At 40.6% G+C, this 24,283-nt stretch overlaps 1 pseudogene; it reads left to right on the top strand.

Moving 5' to 3' along the window:
• The window catches only part of LOC149195374 (peptidyl serine alpha-galactosyltransferase-like), an 85,377-nt pseudogene extending 68,457 nt beyond the window's left edge, over positions 1–16,920 (top strand).
• Positions 16,921–24,283: the final 7,363 nt, after the last annotated feature.

The following is a 24,283-nucleotide window of genomic DNA, read 5'->3' as shown; positions in this document are numbered from 1 at the left end:
TACAGAACATTTTCCCTTTAAAATAGCTAGAAGTTTTAAGTGACGAGCCCTTACCACATCTTTTCTTCCTTCGCAGGTGATATAGCTCTGCACTATCTTCGCCAGCTCGGTCCAGGGTTCCCCCAGTGTTGTCGGCAGAACACCTTTCCCTTTGACTGTCAAACTTTGGCCTTCGCTTTGGAAAATTTCCATTACTTTCTGCAGTCTTTCCTTCTTTAGCTCCCATCTGGGTCCAACCGCTGGTAATCCTGAGGTTTCTGCGATAATGTCCTCCGTAACTTCTATCTGCTTTCCTCCGACTATAGAGTGGTTTTCCTGCAAATTTTGCAGGAATTCCAACGCTACAGCCTCATTCGATTCTTGCAGGCGGTTGAAGTAATTCAACCATCCTGCATTTTCCAGAATTTCGCGGGTAGCAGCGGACGCGGTCAGCTTGTGTGGTTCACTTCGGATTGTCCTCCCGCCCATAGCTTACTCCAGAAATAGACTCAGGGATGAAACAACAACTGTTTGCAGTATTTACCAAGCAGAGAGGATACTCGATGCTAATTTTAGGAAGGATCTTCGCAGAGCATGCAGCAAAGAGAAAGATCGTGGATGGCAGTCCGTAGAATGAGATCATCATACCGTTAAATCGTGTCATTATTTTGCCCGAATGGTGTGCAGCCACGTAACCATTGGAGTAATGAGGTTACCTCCCCCCCGCGATCTGATAGGCTGCCCCCAACCGTCAAAGAGAGGAGCAGCAGCCAGTCGAGAGTCAAATCATAAAGTACAGCAGGTAGAAATTATGCCATGTTGTAAAAGGACAATGGAGTATCGAAACCGAGGCAGAAAAGTGGATCGCTTTTTAGATAAGCCAGTGTGATATAATGAGGAACCGAGGGGTTGGACGTCTGTCAACTGTACCAAGTCTCCAGTAGTCATTGTCAATTCCGTTGCCATAATTGGTGATAATGTTCATGCGAGAATTATATCCGGGTGTGAAATATGATACATGCAAAGGATATAAAAGACAAACAGACTTAATATCATACATGTTGGTGTAAATATTACGAATCCAATGCCATTAACAGAGCTCTGCTGCCAACAGGTGTTCATAACCTTGGCAAAGTTGTTTATCTCACCCTCCGGAACCATTATCCTTTGTGTATCTACTGAAGAGTGCTTTGTCAAAATGCAGGCCATTATGCTGGCTTGGTGACCAGATAACCATAATGCCATTCACAAGGTAGGCACGAAACGTGGTCAGGCCGGCTCGTGATGAGACCTCCTGTTCCAAGGTTTGCTTGTTATTTTACCTTTGGACCATATCCCTGGTGTGGTGGCCGTAATGGGAATGCCACTTCGCTTCCATCCTTATGATCATGGTAGGCTGGCTCTGAATGAGACCCCCTATCCTGCATTTGACAATTTCATATCTTGTTTTTATTTTTTCTTTTATTCTTCTTTTGCAGCACACTTCTCTTTTTCTTTGTTCAATTACACATAAGGGTGGTTCCGCACTCCTTAAGAGCGGGGAATGGTGGAAGAAGTCTTACAATCCCAACAGACAGATATAAATCGTTTGCTCATACTCCTCAGTAATGATCAAGAAAGTTTTTAGGGAGATTGACATGATAAAAAATTACCAAACCACGGTTCGGGAATAAGATAATGACAGTGAAGATGAAAGTTAATGTCCCTCCTCTTGTCTTCTTATATATACTGACTGTTAAAATAGTAGCGATTTATGATATGCTGGTTTCGGTATATCATGCTTTATGTTCATTGCATAATGTCATTGCTATATCTAAAGGATTTAGGAGAGCATAATCGCAAAACGTCCAAATAGGAGCAGAAAGGTTCTGATGGTGTCCTCTCTGAGAGAAGCATGTAAATGAGTTATCTTGTGGAAAAGAAATAGCAGAATTAGCCAAATTCTGTATCTTGGAAAAAGAAATATGCGAGTGTTGTTCCTTTTTGCAAAGGAACAGCAAAGCACAAAGAGTGTTGTTCCTTTTCGCAAAGGAACAGCAAAAATCCACACGTGCTGTTCCTTTTCGCAAAGGAACAACAAAACAAAAAGTGTTGTTCCTTTTCGCAAAGGAACAGCAAAGCCAAAAAAGTGCTGTTCCTTTTCGCAAAGGAACAGCAAAGCACAAAGAGTGCTGTTCCTTTTCGCAAAGGAACAACAACAATTCCAAAACACAAAAGTGCTGTTCCTTTTCGCAAAGGAACAGCAAAAAAAATCCAAAACACAAAAGTGTTGTTCCTTTTCGCAAAGGAACAGCAAAAAAAATTCCAAAACACAAAAGTGTTGTTCCTTTTCGCAAAGGAACAGCAAAAATCCACACGTGTTGTTCCTTTTCGCAAAGGAACAGCAAAGCAAAAAGTGTTGTTCCTTTTCGCAAAGGAACAACAAAGCAAAAAGTGTTGTTCCTTTTCGCAAAGGAACAGCAAAGCAAAAAGTGCTGTTCCTTTTCGCAAAGGAACAGCAAAGCAAAAAGTGCTGTTCCTTTTCGCAAAGGAACAACAAAGCAAAAAGTGTTGTTCCTTTTCGCAAAGGAACAACAAAGCAAAAAAGTGTTGTTCCTTTTCGCAAAGGAACAACAAAGCAAAAAGTGTTGTTCCTTTTCGCAAAGGAACAGCAAAACACCAAGTGCTTTTCCTTTTCGCAAAGGAACAGCAAAACACCAAAAGTGTTGTTCCTTTTGAAAAGGAACAACAGAATCACATGAGTGCTGTTCCTTTTGAAAAGGAACAGCAAAATCAAACCAGTGTTGTTCCTTTTGAAAAGGAACAGCAAAATCAAAAAGTGTTGTGCAAAATAAGGTAACAAAAATACTACAAACAAAGATGAAAAGAACATATGTACAGGATGTTATGTACAAATTATGAAAAACGAGTTGCTTAAGTTATAGGTGAGGAAGATTTCGCTTCCTCTCCTAAGATCTCCAAATCAGTATCTTGTTGTAGCTGTTGACAAAAGGATTCCCGAGTAAGAGGTCTTCGATAGAGACGAACTCGGTGGCCATTTACTTTGAACGTATGTCCAGAACCGTCAATTGTGATCAGAGTGAGGGTCCCATTGTCGTGCACCTTCTGGATCTCATATGGTCCTAGCCAACGAGTCTGGAGTTTCCCCGGGAAATCTTGGAACCGAGAATCGTATAACAAAGCCCAGTCTCCTTCATGGAAGACTTTATTCTTTATAAGTGCATCATGCCACTTAGCTCGCTGCTGTTGGATTAATGCTGTGTTTTGTAATGCAGAGAGCCTAATCTCATCCAATTCGTTGATTTGTCGTAGTCGATTGATCTGTGCCTCATTCAGATCTAAGCCGGCCTCTTGTGCAGTTCGTAGTGTTTGGATCTCAAATTCGATAGGAAAGATTGGTTGTTTCCCAAACACCAATTGATAAGGTGAATAGCCTGTCGTACTTCTCCATGTGGTTCTATAAGCCCACAGTGCTTCAGGTAGCCAAGCAGCCCAATCACGCCTATGTGATGCGATAGTCTTTGTTAAGATTGATTCAATTATCTTGTTACTGTTTTCTACTTGTCCATTTGCCTGCGGATGGTAGGGGGTAGTGATCTTATGTTGGATATGATAGTTGTTAAGTGTTGCAGCTAGTTTATTTCCAACAAATTGTGGTCCACCATCTATAATTACTTCTCTTGGAAGTCCATAACGTACAAACAAATGGAACAAAAATTGTATTACCGAATCTTCTGTAGCCCTAGCTAATGATTCAGCCTCAACCCATTTAGTAACATAGTCTGTTGCTACCAGGATGTATGTCCTCTGGTTTGATGGTGGATTAATGGGCCCGACGAAATCGAGAGCCCATCGTTCAAATGGCTCAATAACCACTTGTGGTCTCAGAGGCATTTCATCAGCTTGACCAGGTTTTCCTGCTCGCTGGCAGCTATCACAGGCTTGTACAAACTTTTTCGCGTCCTTAAAAATTGTAGGCCAATAGTATCCCGCCTGTAGTACTTTATGTGTTGTTCTTTTGTCGGCAAAGTGCCCCCCGCATGGTCCATTATGACAAGCTTTTAAGATGTCTAGGATCTCATCCTCTCGAATACACCTCCTAATTTCCATGTCTGCCCCTGTATGGAATAAATGGTCTCCAATCCATGAAAATCGAGTGCTTTTTTGAACAATTTGATTTCGTTCCTGAGGGGTTAGGTGTTTTGGTAACTTACCCACTGCAAGGTAATTGGCGACATCAGCATACCAGGGTGTTCGAATGGAAATGGCAAACATATGTTCATCAGGGAATTGATCTTCTACTGCTGCTGTTTCGATTGATTTGGGTATTCTTGAGAGGAAGTCGGCTACAAGGTTCTCCTTGCCGGGTCGATCCTTAATTGTGATGTCGAACTCCTACAACAAGATCAACCATCGAGTTACTCTAGCATTCATGACAGGTTTGTTTGCTAGATATTTGATAGCAGAATGATCTGTATATAACACAACAGGATAACCTGTAATATAATGCCTAAATTTATTAACAGCATGAATTACAGCCAGGAATTCCTTTTCAGTAACAGTATAATTGAGTTCGGCAGAGGATAAATTTTTGCTAATATAGTAAATAGCGTATGGCTTCTTATCCTCTTCTTGTCCTAGGACTGCACCGATTGCTGTATCCGAGGCATCAGATGAGATCTGGAATGGAAAATTCCAGTTTGGTCCTCGAAGGACTGGAGCTATTGACATCAATTTTTTCAATTCTTTAAAAGCCAGGTCACATTTCTCTGTCCACAAGAAATCAACATTACCAGTTAAGGCATATAGAGGTGCTGCAATTCGTGAATAATGTTCTATAAATCGTCTGTAATATCCAGAAAATCCAAGGAAACTACGTACCTCTGTTTGAGTAGTGGGGGTAGGGATGAGCAAAAGAATCTGAATTTTAGCAGGGTCTACCTGGATGCCAGCTGCTGAAATGTAGTGCCCTAGAATGAGCCCTTCCGTCATCATCATGTAGCACTTTTCGTGGCTCAGGCAGAGTCTGGTAGCAATGCAACGTTGTAGAACTTTTTCCAGGGTATCCAGAGCTGGATCAAATTCATCCCCATACGGTGTGAAGTCGTCCATATACACCTCAAGTCCATCGTTTATTAGATCTGCAAAAATACTGAGAATAGCCCTTTGAAATGTAGCAGGGGCGTTACATAGGCCGAAGGGTAATACTCGATAGGCAAACGTTCCCCAGGGGCACGTAAAGGTAGTTTTATCCTGGTCTTCAGGGGCAATTTGGATTTGGTTATATCCACTGAAGCCGTCCAGGAAGGAGAAAAATTTCTTCCCTGCTAACGTGTCCAATACTTGGTCTATAAATGGGAGGGGAAAGTGATCCTTCTGTGTAGCCTTGTTTAACTCCCTGTAATCCACGCAAATCCTCCATTTTCCATTTTTCTTGGGTACCACCACAAGGGGAGAGACCCATTTACTGTCAGAGATAGGGTAAATAAAGTTAACATCTAAGAGCTTCTGAAGTTCGTCTTTTACTATCTCTTTTAGGTGAGGGTTGAGTCTTCTTTGTGGCTGACGGACAGGTCTTGCATCTTTCTCTATATAGATGTGATGGGTGCATAATTGAGGATCAATCCCCTTCATGTCAGGATAATCCCACGCAAATTCATCCTTGTATTTTTGTAACAGACTAACAAGCTTTATTTCTTGATCTGATGTAAGGTTGGCGTTAATATTCAGAGTTTTACCAGGTTCAATTTCCACTACTTTGCTATTGGCAACAACAGTTACTGGTATTGTCTGGTCATGTGGATCTTTTAAGGGATCTTCTTCTAGCTCACTGTCAAATGCTGCTTCTATCATAAAACACTGCATATGTGTTCTAGCTTCAGTTTGACTAATAAAATTGTTAATGGCGTCGTCTTCTGTTTGATCTTTAAAGTCTAAAGCGTTCTGTATAGTTAATGGAGATCTGATATTGTTAGCAAGATGTGACACAGGATAAGAGTTAGTTTTAATCATTGGCAGGCTTGGCTGTGCTGGAGGATATAAAATTAAATTTTTAACATCTGGTCCTTTAGTTATAGTCATGTTTCCCTGCCGGCAGCCAATGTAGGCATCGGCAGTAGCAAGCCAGGGTCTGCCTAGGATTAACGGATGTCCATCTAGTCGGGTTTTAGGATTAATTACTAGGAAATCTGTGGGATACTCCCAGGAATCTACGGAAACCATGACATCATTCAGAGTACCTTCTGGTCGAACTACAGATCGATCTGCCAATTATAACAGAGTAGAGGTAGGTTCTACTGACGTGATGCCAATCTTTTGGCAGGTGGAGGTTGTCAAAATGTTGATTGCAGCTCCCAGGTCAACTAGAGCGTTAGTCAGGGTTTGGCCATAGATTTGGACAGTTACAATTGGGTTCCCGGGATCTTCATATTTGATAGGTGCCTCTTTTCCTGATAATAGGTCGGATAACATACCAACTACTTGGACTCTGGGGTTAGTATTTGTATTCCTCCTTGATTTTTTGATGCACAATTCTTTTATGGTTTTTGCATATATAGGAATATCTTGTATGGCTTGGAGGAATGGAATCTTTATATACAAATTTTGTAATTCTCCCAAAATGTCGAAGTCTGGAGATTGTATAGGTCGAGATATGACTAATCGTTCTGGGAAAGGAGGAGAGGATGTACTTGCTTGTTTATTGTTTTGCTCTTTGTTTTCATCCTTCTGTTGTGGGGGTTGTTCTATTGGTAACTGATCTTCAATGCGAATTGTTTTGTCTCCCTCTGTTTCTATTATTCATCCAGATCTTAACTGAAGATCATTGCACTCCCTTAGGTCAGATCCAATCTCTGATGTGTCTATGATTTGGATGGATTGGACTGGCCTATTATTAGGATTGGGATTGGGTTGGGCTGGGAGTTGCGGTCTCAGATTAGACTGGGGATTTTGTTGTAAAGCTGGCAGAGTTGGTTGAGGGAGTGGGATTGATCCTGCTGGCTGATATGTCGATCTTGGCCAGCTTGTCTGCCAGGATGGGCTTTGCGAAGTGGAAGGGGTCCACTGCGGAGGATATGAATTATTATGCCAATATGGTGGAGGATAAGGGCAGTTTGGCCAACCAAATTGGGACATCCAAGGATTCGGAGTAGGAAACATTTGAGGTGACCAATTTGAAAACGGGGGTTGAGACTGGTTTTGCCACATATTCTGTTGCTGAGTATTGAACTGCGGGGGTTGAAAAGAAGAGGAGGGGTCTGAAAACATACCTGATTGCCTAGGCTGCCATTGACGACGCTGGTTAATAAAATATGCTGGTTCTGGCTCCTCTTCTGCTTCTTTATATACTGCCTTCAAACCAGGAAGTGAAGGGCAGCTTTCGGTCAGGTGGTCCTTGGTACATATAGCACATATTTGGACTGTATCCAGCGGGCATTCCTTGTGGCTGTGTTTCTTCCTGCATTGTGGGCAAAAAACTGCTAGATTCTGCTCCGCCTCGGCTTGCTTCTGTTTAGCCTGCACAATGTCAAGTTGTGTAGTTAATGTTCCCAGGATATCAGTTTTAAAATTTTCTAGCAAATTTCCAAGTTCCACCCGTGTTACTCCCTCTGTTGATGTTCTTTTATCTCTGGGGAAGCGATCATGTTCCGCTGGTTTTATCCTCGTGCTGCCTCTTGAGCTCCTGATACACAGATCAATGATATCAGCAAAATTTTCCTGATAAATGTCTCCTTTCCCCATAATGTTTAACGTTTCGATCCATTGTTCTTTCATACCTCTAATTAATGCAGTTTTCAACACGTTATCAGGCAGAGGTAGCGATGCATAAGGGGATCTTTGCAAGTTATATTGGAAACGTTCCACATATTCTTCTAGGGTTTCGTTTGGTCTGGCTGACATTTGAAAGATTTCATCTTTTAGTTCTCTCGACCTACAGTAATCTTGATATTTCTTTAAAAAGGCTTCTTTCATTTGACCCCAATTGTTAATAACCCCACACCTAACCCCATAAACCATCTTAACGCAGCCCCTTTTAATGTAGAGGGGAACAATTTCAGTTTCTGGGGATCGGTGGTGTAATCGTATCCTCTACATAATACATCAAATTCAAACAAGAATGCGTCTGGATCTTCTGATGTAAGGCCATGAAATGTGGGAATATGCTGGAGAGGGATGGCTTTCATGGGCGCATTTGCTGCAAAATCTACTATCGGATATTGCAATGTGGAGGTCTGGGTGTTTGGCTGATTCTGCGCCATGGGATCGAATATATGCCAGTAATCTTCAGGAATTTCCAAGAGAGTGTTCCTTGGTTGAGGAGGGGTAGTCTTAACAGGGATTGTCTTGACACCACTCCCTTGATCAGGGATGATAATGGCCCCAACTATCTGCGGTGATTGAATTCCTTCAACAAGGATTTTTACAGCGCTTCCCTTGTCCGGGCTATTTAAAGGCTGGTTTAATTCAATAGGAGATCTAGGTTCCTCGATTTCCCCTGTTTCTCCTTCTCCTTCACAAAGGTTACTTTGGGTCCCTTCGTGCAATGGTCCAGGAGTCAAATTTTCAATTTCTTGAAAATCCTGCTCCTCTGTTTGACTGTGCACTTCAGCAAAGGCTTTAGATGGTGATCCCGATGCCTGAAGGGAACTAGTAGGCTGTTTAGAATTGACTTTCTTATAACCTACTGATGGCTGAGAGTCGGCTTTCTTATAGATTTCGTCTATGAAGGTCGTTCGTCCAAGGGTCACCGGCCCCTTGGCTTTGGATGGAGGCTTTTGATCTTTCTCTAACTTTTTCTGCTTAGTCATGCACTCCAATTAAACTGCTAAATCCTATTTAACCAGCAATTCTACTAAGAGAGCGGATGGTGGAGCAGGGCTTTTACATGCTCCGTACGCAGGTTCTTACCTTCCGTTTTTAAAATCCAACTCCCTCCTAGCAGATTTACGCACTACTCTATAAAGGACAAATGGCTATTACCCCTTCCCCGGCAACGACGCCAAAATGTAGGGCGATAACTAGGGTCTCTCACACCACCAATTATTCCACATTATTAAGTCAATCCGGGAACGTTTTGTTCTTTCAAGGAGTAACTCAATCCGAGGCTGTTTTGTCCAAGTAATGCTCGGTAGTATAGCGTTCTAATGGTTTGAAAGGAAACAAACACTAAGTTGTAACTAAACCAACTCTACAGATAAAATCACACAAAGCAGTTGATCAGTCAAGGGTACGGAAACAATAACCCTTCCCTTTAGAAACTGATAAAGAAAGAAAACCAAAGCATGGACTTATAGGTCTGGGAGCTAGGCAGCGTCTTGCTGGGCTCACGACAGCCTTAGGCCTTCTATCACACAAAAGCGATAAAGGCAGATTAGCGAAAGTAAAATGGAACAGCAATTCTAAAATGGAACAACAATTCTAAAATGGAACAGCAGTGATCAAATGGAACAGCAGTAATTAAATGGAACAACAAACTATCATAAACAGGAAACATCAATCATATAAATTGGAACAGCAAACTCAAATGGAATAGCAAACTCAAATGGAACATCAAACTCAAATGGGACAGCAAACTCAAATGTATGTACACGTTCTAGACTACTGTAGCAATTCGAGAGTAATGTATGATGTGACTATGTTTCTGAACAAAGTGATATTATCTTCAAGCCTCGCAAATACTTATTTTATATGAATCCAATGATGATAACATTCATACCAATATCTTGCTATAGAAATGGATGTAATTTGAATAGATTCACTTTGTGTAATACAGAGACGTGGGTTAAAGAACTTATTCAGATTCAGATATTAATTAGGAAGCATAGTCTATCATATAAAAGATATATCAGATTACTGAAACAAGAGAAATAAGCAAACCACACAAATCACCGTATGATACAACAACAAGTGACCGTCGGAGCTGGGCCCTTGGCTACCAATGGTACACTGCTTAAAGTTACTTCAGATGCAGAAACGAAGTGAACACCAAGTCCTTTATATTGATTGCATTAACAAAAGTATACAAAATCAGGTCTTAACAAAACTTAATGATCAAAGTTGTTCTGAAGCTTGTAATTACAACAACAGTCGTCGTCCCCCACGCTCGATGGCATGGTACCTTTATATAACAGAAATGATGGAGATATCTAGATACAAAAGATAAGCTTAAAGCAGCGATCCCTCAGGATCGAAGATCCTGAGGGATTCGCTAATCGTTCAGTTCTTCTCTTTCCTTTCTTGTGTTCTCCGTCTCGGTATCCTGCGTTCTTTTTCTGGACTATTCGGCTCTAATTTTACTTAATCTTATCCGCATCCGGTTCCCTGTCGACGGGACAGCAGTTACTTTCCCTTCGCTTCTTGTTTTTACTCGATGATTCCCTGTTTCCGCGTCCTTCTGCATAGAAAACATCAATTATTAGTGATTGAGCTTCGTTTGTCCATTTTCACACAATTTATCAAAACCCTTATATTCTTTAGACTCATAATGCAGAAAAGGTTAGAAATATTATTGAAAAACCACTAGATTGCTTGTCAAAAAGCATACCTTCCAAGTGCTCCACACATTTGAAGAAAGCAACTTGAACAACATCAAGATCTAAGGAAGGAAAGCCATCAAGTCTTCAAGAAGAAAGCAAGTTCACTACATCTCAAACTCTATCAAGTAAGTATATGTCCCCTTCTGAGTATACCTCAATGTCTTTTTGCAAGGAAAGTAACCAATTGGTTGGGACCACTACATGCCCAAAGTCCAACGGTTTGGATGCCAAGAGTATGGATGCTACAAAAGGGATTGTCCTAAACTTAAGAAGGACAACAAAAACAAGAGAAAAAGGGAAGAAGCTCATGTAACTCAAGAAGTGAAAGAAGACGACAAGAAGCAAAAGAAGGAAGATCCTCCTATGACTAAGTCAACCTCTTTGCTTAAAGTATTCTTTCAAAGGGGGTAGAGGTCTCATTGGGAGTCCCATTTATGGTATTCAAGAGAGGATGATATACAAGCGAGAGCAGATGAAGCAAGAAAGGCTACACCAATCGAGGAGAACTATCAAATAAAGCCGCGATGATAAAAGCATAATCAAGATGAGGTATGTATGCATCAAATTTTAAGTCATGGCATCATATATATTGATTGGGTCATGGGAAAAGTTCTAGAATAAAAGGATCTCTTTCACCAATGACATGCTCGGAGGCATGTGCTACAGAGGAGTAAAGGTCAATCAATCCAATAAGAATCAAATGAACAAAATCGTGGTCACAAAGAATAAATATTTGACCAGATTCCTCAACATCTCTCGAAATAAGGCACGACAATTCTGACAAAGGAAGAAAAAGATAAAGGACCCTTGACACCTACGAAGACCTTGGAGATAGTAAGGTGCAGATAACCGATTCAACTCTACAAATATGTCATGATGAAGAGCAATATCACGATGAAGTCATGAAGGGCCACTAAATCAAAGTACGGGAACAAGCGAGTACAACTAAGCATCCATGTGATAAGTGTTATGAAGGATAGACAAGGTGACAAAGGAGTAGCTAGATGAAAAAAAGGACCTGATATATATGTTAACACCCAGGTTGTTCCCTATGACTCCAAAGGGAATACGGCCGGGGTAACCACTAACCAAGCTTTGGATTACAGGTCCTAGCCTACATGTAATCAGAGAGGGCTCTCTCTTTGACTGTTTTAACTTTGTTCTTAAGAATTTAGGCTAGATATGAGGTGAGGGTTTGGTTTGAAAGTTTTGGTTGAATGATGTCTTTCAGTACTTACAGTGATATTTTTAGATAGTTTTAGACCATTGGGCAATGGAGTCTGTGGTTGCAGGTTGTTTGAATTTGTTGAGTGTGATTATTAGAGCAACAGGGCCATTTAAATATTTCATGGAACAAACTTGAAATTGTAATGATCAAGTGTGTTTAACCAGTGGAAGGCAATTAAGAAATTTCCACTAAGTTGGTGATGTGAGAAAGAGATGTATTGACCAGGAGCAGGTTTGAGTTCCTGAACAATAATCACTGTGAAAGGTATAGTTTGGAAGTTCAGCAATTAAGAATTACACTCTTATAACTATAACTAAGGAAAACATACATAATAGCTTAGATTGAGTTCAGGGTATTCTATGAATAAATCCTAAAACTATTCTTTTTCTTTGCCACTAAACTGTGAAACACAGAAACATGAATGGATTATGCAGGAAATAACAAACATAACGAACAGGTTAAAGAAACTTATTTTTCCATGAAATACGCAGGAATCCTGTAGCATTCAGCAAGCACACCAAAACGCATCAGACAACACAGAACTTTGGAAATTCCATCAGCTTTGTTGTATTAAAACTCTGAACATTTACAACATAGTATCTCCTGAAGAGAAAATCAACAACCCCTGCAAGCTTATGCGAGGGGGAATATATACAATCGGTTATACAAAAATATCTGAACCACCGAGTCACTTGATAAATAAATGCGCTCACCAACTTTATAAAATAGCAGGTAAGGAAGTTATTACTGCTCTAAATACAAAATGAATACTCTTTAATTCTGTCAGAAGTATTTTTTACCTTTGGAGGCCACTGAGTCGGTTGGGCGTTCTGCATTAATGCTGAATGATGTGTCTTTATGGCTTTGTCATGCTGTAGCTTTCTCGGCCCTCTCATCTGTAGCTGTCAGTATTGCTTTAGTGGCCAAATTGGTTTGCTGAGCTGGCTCAGTCCATTCTTATCCAGACATACTGAATGCATCAAATTTTTCTGAACATGATGACTTATATTTTTTGATGAAAAAACTTGATGAAAGCCTCTTGTTTACACTAACAACTGTATCATTTTGGTCCACCATTCCTGTGTAGGCAGTTGATGTCTCAAAATTGCATCTAAGGTTTCATCTGCCTCTGTGTATTTGTAGAAGTTTGGAGGCACTTTAAACAAATGTTTGATCTCATTCATAATAAAGAATAAGTTCTCTACTCTGTCATAGATACTTTGCCCAGATGTTGGCCCTGTTTCCTCTGAGGTACTTGATCCTGCAGTGATCTGATTGGTGGAAAAAGTATTCACCCTTTTGGCATAATTTTCATGTGAAAGTAGCCTCCCTGAGCTGTTCAGCAATCCAGGAAGGCCTCTGCTCTGTAATGCTGCAAACTTATCCATGAATTTGTTTACTTCTGTTTGCATGTCCTAGCTTCTTCTATCCAATGTTTGTACCAGGCTTCTCAATGTGAGGATCCACTTTATCAGCAGGATGGTTTCAGTTCTATTGGGGATCCCTATTGCTGCCAGCTGAGGACCTGTGTGGTTATTGAGAACGTTGATCATTCTATTGGCTATCTCAGGCATATTGCCTAGAGATGCTCTTTCTCTTTGGACTTCCCTATGTGCTTTGCCTATGAGCTCCATTTGCTCATGAATAGTCTCTATATACTGCCATTGATCTGTGATTGATTGGCCAATGTTGGCCCATAAAATTGTCTTAACCTCAGCCACCACTTTGTCAAGGGTGAGCTCTTTCTCCAGCTCCTTTATCTTCTCCTTGAGAGCCTTTATTTCCATTCCCTTTTTAGCTACACTTTGTTTGGATTTGTCATATTTTTCATTTATCTTAGCTAAATTCTCCTTGGCTTCATTCAGCTCTGCCATCTGGGCTTCTAGGCCTTTAATTTCATTCATAAACTTCTGCATATCAAGGCTTGGAGCCTGTTCTGATGTTGGTGCTGTTGTTGATGTTGATGGAGCTGTCTCAACTGTCTGCTCTGTAGGAAGAGTGACAATTTGAGGGGGTTCCTCAAGGTTGATTACTTGTGGAGGGAGCTGAGATGTTTGGCCTCCTTCTTTCTGCTGTAGGGCTGCCTGCAATGCAGCCTCTGTCTCTATTAATTTTTCTTCAGTCTGTGCCAACTGTTTGTGAAGTGTTACCAGCAATGTTGTTGTATCCTGGTCCTTCCTTTGCTGAGCAACCTCTTCTGTTTGGGGGTGAAAGGTTGCTGGGATCTTTATCATCTTCCTTAGAGCTACAATGTCTGCATCTCTTTCTTTTAGCAGTGCCTGCACAGCTTTGGGGTCCTTTGGGTCATGCCCGAGCTCTATAATTATTTCCTCCAGAGACCTGATCTTGTTGTCTTTAGCCTGGGAGGATGCCTTTTCTAACTCCAATTGTGCAATGGTATTATTCAAAGAATTCTGCAATCTATAATTTGTCAATGTATTATCTGCTAGGGTAGCATACACCATCTCACCCGTCTGTTTATGCAATTCAATTTGATCCATTGGGTGGATTTCCTTGGACAAGATTTCCAAGTTTTTTCATATATAATCAGCTGCAGACTGTGGCTGCAGCGCTGTGGGCTTGAAATGGCTCATTATCATTTTGCCCTCTTGCACATCATATGCAGACATCAACCTCTGTTGGTTTGTAGGAGCCATCTTCAACAAGTGGTTGTATAGTTGTAACCTCAATGGCTCATTTCTAGTCTTGATGTCTATGAATTGATTCTTTATGCTAGACTCACCCTTTGTTTGTTGCCCTGAGGAGCTGACCTCTCCTCCAAGTGTTCTTTGCTGCTCTTACTGTAATGAGCTAGCTGATACCTCTGTGCTGGGGGGAACCATCTGTGTTTGACCAAAAGGCATCTCCTCCTGTGAGAAAGGATCGAGCCTTTGTCTCTTTTCCCCTTGCTGTGATGTTGCGGTGCTAAGGGGAGTCTGTTCCTCTCTATCTCTCTTCTTACCCCTCTCTTCATTTATAGGGGTTTGGAGCACCGAAGTCTCCACTGTAAAATTCTGCACTGAGGCCTCCTTTTCTTGCGTTTGCTCATCATTAGGATCAGGAGCCTCTGCCATTTCTTCCCGCTGTTCAGGATGATTTTCAGGCTGTTCTTCTTGGGCTGATTTATGTTATGTTTCCTTGCCTTTATCATTGGCTGAATTCTCTGTTGTGATTGGGGTTTGGAATGTCTTTTGTGGAGCTGTAGATGATGAGGCAGCTACTCCCACTTGAGAGCCTGGAAGAGAAAATACCTGTGAACAAAGCTCTTTTGGAGATTTCTTATTCCTCTTTGAGCTAGTTCTTCTTGTGTAGTAGCTTCTTCTAAGGTGCCTTCCCTCCATTCTAGTTGATTTGCATATTTTTCTATGTGAGGCAACCTTACGTGACCATAACTGGCCAGCCTATATCTGATCCTTCTTAAGCTTATGAAATGAGTGGGTCGTATGGTTTCCAAAGGAAACTGGTCTGTAAGCCAAGGCTTTCCAGCATTCTATCTGCCTCTTGCCAACCTTCCTCCCTTTTGTTGTAAATGAAGTGGCCTAATTGGTTTCTAACTTTAAGCTGTGCTTTCTTGCCCCTGCTTGAAAAATGGAGTACATCAGCATTCCCAAATTGCCTGAAATACTTGAGGGAAAACAATCTCATAGGCACATATCTGGGCAATCTGTATGGGGGCAAATCACACCCATATATTCTGATAACTGTGTGGTTTTGGTAAAAATACCAATCCCCAATGCTGTATACCTTGGATAACTGAAGAATCCTCTGCATCTCATCAGTTAGTCTTGGAGGAGGTGAGCTCAGAAGCAGAGACATGGCTGGGTGGATGAAGAGGTCTATAAACTCACAATAAGTGTATGGGGAATAAGATCTGCAGTGGAAAGCAGAGGACCAATAGACCACTGACCTTGGATTGCCTTGTGCATCCACTCTTTTCACAGGAAAAGGAAATTTCTCATGCTGATAGTATAGGATTAAATGGTAGATATAGGAGGTGTATCTGAACACCCTTTCTCTTGCCAAGTCTATCAATTGTTCATGTATTTTATTGGAGATGTAAGTGGCATAGTCATAACAGATTGGGGGCTTACGAGGGGAAAACATGGCCATCATCACCAGCACAGTTTCATCAACAAATTCTATTGAATTATAGCCCAGTATGGGACTAATCATGTCTGCAAGGTCTCTGCCCAATTGATTCAGGTATACATGGTGAATGGGAGGGTACTTCATGGTCTCAGAGGATGAATCAATGAACAATTGATTTATCTTAGTGATTTGAGCATCTGTCAGTTTAGCTCCTTGTTTTATCAGATCCAATAGTGACAAAGGAACTAATTTCTTATCAATCTTGAAGTTCAACATCTCTTTGATGGCTGCAGGGGTGACATAAAAAACAACTGAGCCTGAAGGGTCAAGCACAACCCTTTGAGTGGGGTCATAACAGTCAGCACATCGGTGGATTAGGTCAGGGAACTGGTTGACCTGAGGGAGCTTGAAGATGGGGAGGAAAGAGTCCCAAATGCCCAATATATCCATTCCACTATCATGCTTGAGTTTCAATTCATTTAGCAAGTGAATGTGATATTTGCTATGCATTAACATTTCCTCTGATATTTGGTAATCTTGATCTTCTAATGGTTTCCACTCCAACTCTCTCTGAGGGGCATTCAATGGAGAAACATTAAGGGCAACAGGTTCTACTGGTGTATCCATGTTTTACAAGTGAATTTGGTTTGAATTTCGACTATTTCTGGAAGAAATACCATCCTGCGCGGTAGGTTAGGTAATTTGCTGAATTACAGCCTGTTTCAGAACAACAGGGGTGTAATTGGGCACAATATGCTGGTTTAAAAAAGGAATTAACTTAGCTTCAAGGTGTAGCAGGCCTATTTCTTAGGTGAAAATGGTCAATTTCCTGGTTTTTAATCAATGCAGGACGTAACAGAGTGTGCAGTCGGAGAATTGGTAAATACCTGGTGTTATAACGATGGAGGAGCTTGGTTGCAGTCAAATGCTGAGCGGCAGCAGCTCTGGAATGGTCTTGGTAGGTTGGCGGTAGCAAAGGACGTGAAAATACATGCAGGAGGCAGAGCACAAAACGTTGAAAAAGTGCGCAAAAATGGCAAAATTCGGCCAAATATGGGCTTTTTGGCATTGGCGCGAAAATTTGGATGACGTCATCAGGTGGGGTCAGGGTCGGGTGACGTCAGCATGACGTCATCGGGTGACGTGGCGGCCTGTGAGTGGTGCATGGGGACTGCATAGGTGGTGTGACAGCTCGGAGCGATGGCAGGCGGGGGTGCTGATGCGGCGGTGAAGTGGCATGACGTTGGCCTGACCGGTCAGCGGTAAACCGGACACGGTAAGCGGTATGATATCGCACCGCTCTTCATACGGAAGTGGGATTGTCAGAAGGCGGCCCGATACGATTTGGGGGCGACGCGTGGCAGAGGCCTGACGTCACCCTCTGACAAATTTCGGGAGGTAACGTCTGGTCTTCGGGGCCCGTCCGATATGGATGTGGGCCATCGGATGGGAAAGCCCAGATCCGACGGTCGACGGGTCGATAAGGTGCCAGGACAATACGGCAGCGGGCGAGGAATATTTAATTGTTTTTCTGGAAATGCGCACCCAGATGGAACTTTGGACTATGGCGGGTTTTATGGGTTTTTTCAATGTATTTTCTGTGAAAATGCGCATCGCACCAAAACTTTGGATAAAGTGGAACAATGGGTTTTTTTGGTGTGTTTTGAAAATAGCGCAGGTTAGGGGTAATAGTGGGTTTTTACAAGGCCTTCTGCAAATGAAGTGGGTAAATGATTTCAAAGGTTTGTGAAGGGAAAAAAAGGGGTAGGGCTTAGGTTATTAAACTGACCAGAGGTCAATTTAATCCTTGACTTTGGACATATGGCTATAATGCTAGGGGGAGGGAATATGTATACATTGCTTGGGGTTTATACACCATAGTGTTTATAATAGTAGGGAGAAAGGGGAACATAGGGGATTTAGATAATAAGAAGTTAGGAGTTAATATGAGTGGAGGAGGTGGATAAGGGGGAAAAACCACTAAGTTTATATGAAATCAACTTAGTTCAAGAAGTAGATCAAAATGAAAAGAATTTTACACAAGAAATGTGGCTTTTAAAGAAACAAGAACCAACAAAAGACTTTGACTTGTTCCATGAACAAAGGTAGTATTGGGATGTTAGCAATGAATGTGATGGGGGATAATCTGGAAGTTAGACATGCTTCATTGAGTTGCTGCAAAAACTGCTGAATAAGAGACCTGCACTGGCACCCTGTTTTTCCTTTGCTTAGGCCAGTGAAATGCCATAAACCATGCTTTCTACAACCCCAACTACCTACCCATTCTATTGCCTAGCATATTTTGTTACTTCTAGGAGGGTGCACTTAGACTTGCAAACCCTCATGTACCCTTTATTTTCCTTTGGCCTTTTCTTTTGATTTTCTATCTAAGGCTAGCCTTATTTCTTCCAAGGCCCCAGATTAAACAGTTGGGAACCTTCATTCTCTACCTAACTACTTTATTTGCCAAGATTTAACTGTTTGGACAAACTTCTTTCTCTAATCTACAACAAAAATTGAAACATGGCATGATCCAGCTTAGACTGTTGGATCACCCATCCAAATTCAGTTAACATCAAGCTATGTACACATATTACATTCCCTTGGAAATATGCGATCTTTGCATCACCAAAGCAGAGCATATTTGGAACTTTCTTTGCCAATCATGAAATATGAAACCTATTGGTATAGGTATCTAACAGTGGCTCCACATGGGGATGGTTTTTCTTCTTGAAAGACCAAGAACAGCAGGTCAGAATGCCTTGGCCCTTGACTTATTTTTACCAAAACTTGGAGTTTTCCTTCTTGAAATCTCAAAATTGTGCCCTTTCCATCTTGGTAGATTTCTGAACTTATTTGTCTTCTGCTGATAACTTACAAAACTGGGAAAGCTGCCTTTTATACATGTAAACAGAAAGTAATATATACACCCTATAATGTACAAGGGAAAGTCAAACTATACACATGGGAAGTAGTCAAAATAGTGCTTCAACATCCTGCCATTCACAGGACCTTCATCCAAGTCAGTTTCATTCAGATTTTTTAGGAAGTAAGTGTTGTTTCCTTGCACTGCTTGAATAACAAATGGTCCTCTCCAAAGAGAATCAAATTTTCCATGTTTTCCTTTATCTTCCCTTCTTGAATCCCACTTGAGAACTTTGTCACCCATGTTGAAATCTTCAACCTTAGTCCTTCTATCAAAAGCTTTCTTTAACTTTTCTTGTAGAACTTGAACTCTGTAATAAACTTGGTCTCTAGTTTGCTGCAAACATATTATTTGATTGATCCTTCTTTGCATGTCATTGGGCTCAGCTTGACTTTCTTGAAGTAGTTTCATAACAGGAACCCCTAGTGATGAAGGAAATTTGGCTTCTAATCCATAGACTAACTCATATGGGCTGACCCCAATGGATCTCTTGGTGGTTAGTCTATCTGCCCATAAGGCATTCACAAGTTTCTTATGCCAATTCTTCTTATTCTCTTCCAATACTTTCTTGATGATGTTGATAAGACTTTTGTTAGAAGATTCAGCTAAACCATTTCCTTGAGGGTAGTATGCTGTAGAATGACCCAAAGTGATATGGAATTTGTGACAAAAGTTCACCATCTTCTTGGATCTGAAAGCAGCAGCATTGTCTGTTATAACCTTGTCAGGACAGCCAAATCTAGAAAGAATATTGGTCTCAAGGAACTGAATGATAGTTGAATCATTTGCCTGCCTACATGGAACAACTTCAATCCACTTAGTAAAGTAATCTGTGGCTGTTAGAATCCATCTATGCTGGCATGAGGATGAAGGATGAATTTCCCCAATGAAGTCCAGGCCCCATTGTTGAAAAGGTATCTCTATTGCAATAGGCTTCAAAGAAAGTGGCAGTAACTTTCTCTTTCCCTCAAACATTTGACACTTATGGCATGAAGTAGTGAAATTTTTAACATCAGTGAATAAAGTGGGCCAATAGTAACCATCCCTCAGTATCTTATCCACAGTGGACTTCCAATACAAGTGTCCACCACAATCACTTGCATGAAATTCTTTCATGACATTGTTAGTCTCATTCTCAATTAAGCAGTTTAACAATATACCCTCATGGTTTTTCCAAAGCAAATTGCCATCCATGACACAAAATTTTGAAGCTTTCATTTTTAGGAATCTAGATTTGGTTCTGGACAATCCTGGGGGAGCACACAGGTTTTGCAACACATAACATATATCAGAATACCAAGAGGATTGTTCAAAGGCTATATTGATCTTTGGAGTCGCCAGCTCCAGTTCGTTGTCCAGTTGGTTAATGTCCAAGTCTTGAAAATTTGTTTCAGGCATTAATTTAGCCAAACCTTGCCCTTTTATCAGTTTTGTAGGTCTTATCTCAATATCAAATTCTAAAATGTTGGCAATCCATTTTCCTCTTCTGCCTTCTAAGTTTTCTTGAGTGAGTATGTCTTTCACAATGGGACTTAGTACATAAGCTATAACATGGGAGTATAGGATGTAGATCCTGAAGTCTTTGATGGCTTTGACCAAAGCATAAGCTTGTTTTTCCATGATCTGATATTTCAGAGGTGCATCTCTAAGAGCTCTACTAAAGAAAGCAATAGGTTTCTCATTTCCTTGGTCATCTTTTTGCAATAAAACAGCAGCAATGGTATGTTGGGAGGCAAAAGAGAAAATTATAAACTCTTTGCCAAATTGGGGATTTGTTAAGACTGGAGTTTGGGTAAGGGCCAATTTGATGCCTTCAAAAGCTTGATTTGCTTCTACTATCCACTTTACTTTTGAATCCTTTTTTAGCATGTTGTTTAATAATCTGATTAATTCTGCTAAGTTTGGGATAAACCTCCTTAAAAAGTTGATCTTTCCCAAGAAGGCTTGTAATTCTTTGATGTTTCTTGGATGGGGCATTTGCAAGATGGCCTGTATTCTGTCTGGGTCAATTCTAATGCCATCTTTAGAAATGATGTGACCTAACAACTTACCTTATTCCAAACCAAATAGAGACTTCTTAGGATTTAAGGAAATCCCATATTTTCTACATGTTATGAATATCTGTCTCAAGTGTTTCAGATGTTCTTGGTCAGATTTTGAGAAAGGTGTGAGGTCATCTAAGTAAATGACAAGAAAGTCATGGATCTCTTTAGCAAAAGCAATGTCCATTGCTCTTTGAAATGTAGCTCCTGCATTTTTCAATCCAAAAGGCATTTTAACATATTTGAAAGTTCCCCATGGGGTTGTGAATGTTGTTTTATCTTGATCATCAGGGTGAACTAGGATCTGATTGAAGCCTGAGAATCCATCAAGTAATGATATTCTTGAAGCCCCCACCACTCTTTCGAGAATGTGATCCATTTTAGGTAAGGGATAATTGTCTTTGAGGGATAATTGGTTTAAATTCCTTAGATCAACGCAAAGCCTAATCTCACTGGTTTTCTTTCTTGTGGGCACCAGATTTGAAATCCAATCAGAAAACCTAATTGGGGCTATGATACCAGCTTTAAACACTTTTTGTACCTCTTTTTCAATTGAAGGAAGAAGCATAGGATTGATCTTTCTCAATTTTTGCTTGAATGGCTTTTGATTAGGCTTGAGAGGGATGGTGTGTTGGATAACAGAGGTGTCATAGGATTTCAAATCCTCATAACTCCATGCAAACACATCTTGGAACTCTTTAAAGAGGTCAATGTATTTAGGCTTCTGGTCAGGAGGTAAAGATGCATACAATTTTATTATTTTGGGTTTTTCAGGAGTCCCAATGTTGCATTCTTCAATGGCAGCATTAAGGGGCTGCATTTTCGGTTTTCTTGGGAAATCATTTGAATCAAAAATGTCCTCCAATGGAGTTAGGCTTGTTGGCAGAAATTTATCCTTTAGCTCTATGATTTCCGCCTTTGTACCAGCTATTTCATCCAAATGCAGTTGTTCAAGTTCTTGTATTTGTTGCTCATCAAAGCTTGTCGAACAAAGCATTTGACTTGCTGTTTTGGGTGATATAGCTATTTGGTCCTGTTCACTCAATGGTTGCATGTCTTTCACAGAATCCACATCAATGTTCAAACCTGAAAATTCGTGCTGCAAGGTTAAGAAATTATTTATCTGTGTGTCATCCTCAAATACTTGCCAGTCTTTAACATTGTTTGGGACAGAGGGTCTGTGTTTTATCTCAGCTGTAAAGCAATGGTTAGGTTCAAAAGGCAATTTGCATGTACTAGAAAATGTGGCTAAACTGTGTGCATGAAGATTGTGGGCTCTAGCTATCTTGGTTATCTGAAATTCAGTGAAAGTTTTAAGCATTTCAATAGCAGCAGACCTATATGACCTTAGTCTTTTGTCATTGGTGACAAAATTGCCTTTCACTTGTTGGATAATAAGGTCTGAATCTCCCATGATTGAAAGTTTTGTGGCCTCTAATTATTTTACCAGTTTGAGGCCTAGCAAAAGAGCCTCATATTCTGTCATATTGTTGGTACATCTGAAATTAAGCCTATAGGCCCGACCTTGTGCATGATTGCTTTGTTTGTTATGAATCCACACTCCAGCTCCTGCCCCTAATTTGTTGACTAATCCATCAAACTCAAGAAAACATAAGATCTCCTGTTTTAAGGGATTTTCAACATCCTTTCTGTAACTTGGGATTATCAGTTGGAGTTCTTGTTTTACATCTGGTTTATCCTTTAGGAGTGACTCATCAATTGGTTTCTCAATTTTGATCTCTTGGGGACTTGGTTGCTCACTCTCATGCATATTTTGTTCAAGTGTGACCGATTTATTATCACTCTCAGGACTTGTATCATCATTGAAAAGAATAAAGGAATCCATATCTGAATGGACTACATAAATGGGGAAATTTTGAGGCTTTTCTTCACTTCTCACCATGTATTTCATAAGTGACTCTCTATATAGCCTCTTGGGTTGACCAAAGACTGAGATGGTGGCATATGACATGTGTAACTGCAGGGAACCTTGGAGTTTAGCCCCCCCATGATCTTGATAACAGCATTCCATATTTGGGTGGGATATCAGCAACTACAACATCCATTAAGATTGTTTTGTTTGGATACTAGACAAGGGATACACATAGATCTTTTATCAAACCTAAACACTTAACTTGGCTGGAGTCAAATGAAAATAGGTCCTTATATGGTCTTGTAATGTCTAGGTTAAGTCTCTCCATTACTGATTTAGGCATAAGGTTATGAGAGGCGCCTGAATCAAACATTGCATTGTGTAATATCTTATCATGAACATGCAAGCTGACATAAAAAGGTAAGATCCCTGTAACTGCTGTTTTTCCATCAACCTCTGCACCGAAAAGTAGTTCTGGGGTATCATCCAACACATTGACATCATCTTTATTATGGGTAAGTTGAAGGGAATTTTTGATTTGTTGTTTGTAAATCTCATGCTTGGCTAGCTCTGAAAGAGGAATGGCTATCTTCAATTTGCCAATTTCAGCTTCTAAGTCAAAGGGTTTTTCAGATTGGACCTTGGTATTGTAGTTGACAACCCTTTCTCTGTTATATGAATTTTCTTCTTGGTTTTCACTCTGATCTTGAGGCTTGTCCTTTTTACTCCTCTTTTGGGAAGTAATGCTTGAATTAGTCTGCAAGGGTGATGTGGCCATTGATTGTTGATTTGGGGAAGATGCTTCAGTTATTTCTTCAATTGTTACTTCGTTTGTAATTGAATCAGTTTTGTCAATTGGCTCTGTGACCATGGTTTTCTTAGGCAGTGGAGTGTCCTTTGTTTTCTCACGCTGCGTCACATTTATAGTTCTTCTCCTTAGCTTGTATTGCTTATGAACTTCATAGACAGCTATGTCATAGCCTTGTTTAAAGTCGAATGACTCACCTGACTTGGTTTGGAACTGCTTAATGTCATCATCCTTATGATCTTCTTGACTCAGAAACACTTTCTGATCCTCATTCAGGCCCATTAGGTTAATGTGGGTGTCATCTATCTGTTCATTAGAAGTAGATGCTTCTATATAATTTTCTTGGAACAGAGGTCTAATCTCTGGTTCAGAATTTGCTTTACCAACATTAGGATTTTGGTTTCTTCTGAAATTGGGATTCCTAATAGGATTATTTTGTGGTGTTTCCCATGATGACTTCCTCTCAACTGATTCTACTCTGTCACCTAATCTCTGTATACCAGTGATTATTGCATCCAGTTTTTGATCCCAGCCTGAAGGCTCTTCTTTAAAGGTAGTATTTCTCTCAGTTCTTGTCCTATTTCTCTTGGCTATCAGGTTAGCTTCTACACTTACTGCTATATCTTGCATTTCAGCTAAAGTTCGGGGAGCCCTTTCTCTTAATTGATATGCCATATCTGAATCAAACCCATCAGGAAAGGTATATAGGGCCAGATCCGGTGGGGGTCTAAGATTTTGGGGAATAGCATTGTAGACATTGTTAAACCGAGCACAGTAGTCCAAGACAGTTTCTTAGGGACCTC

Source organism: Pinus tabuliformis, chromosome 2_2 (genome assembly GCF_031772625.1).
Source record: "Pinus tabuliformis cultivar Carrire ecotype Pingquan chromosome 2_2, CPIR1, whole genome shotgun sequence".
Classification (NCBI taxonomy): domain Eukaryota; kingdom Viridiplantae; phylum Streptophyta; class Pinopsida; order Pinales; family Pinaceae; genus Pinus; species Pinus tabuliformis.
Note: the sequence above shows the minus strand (reverse complement) of the source record. Positions and strands in the feature narration are given on the sequence as shown.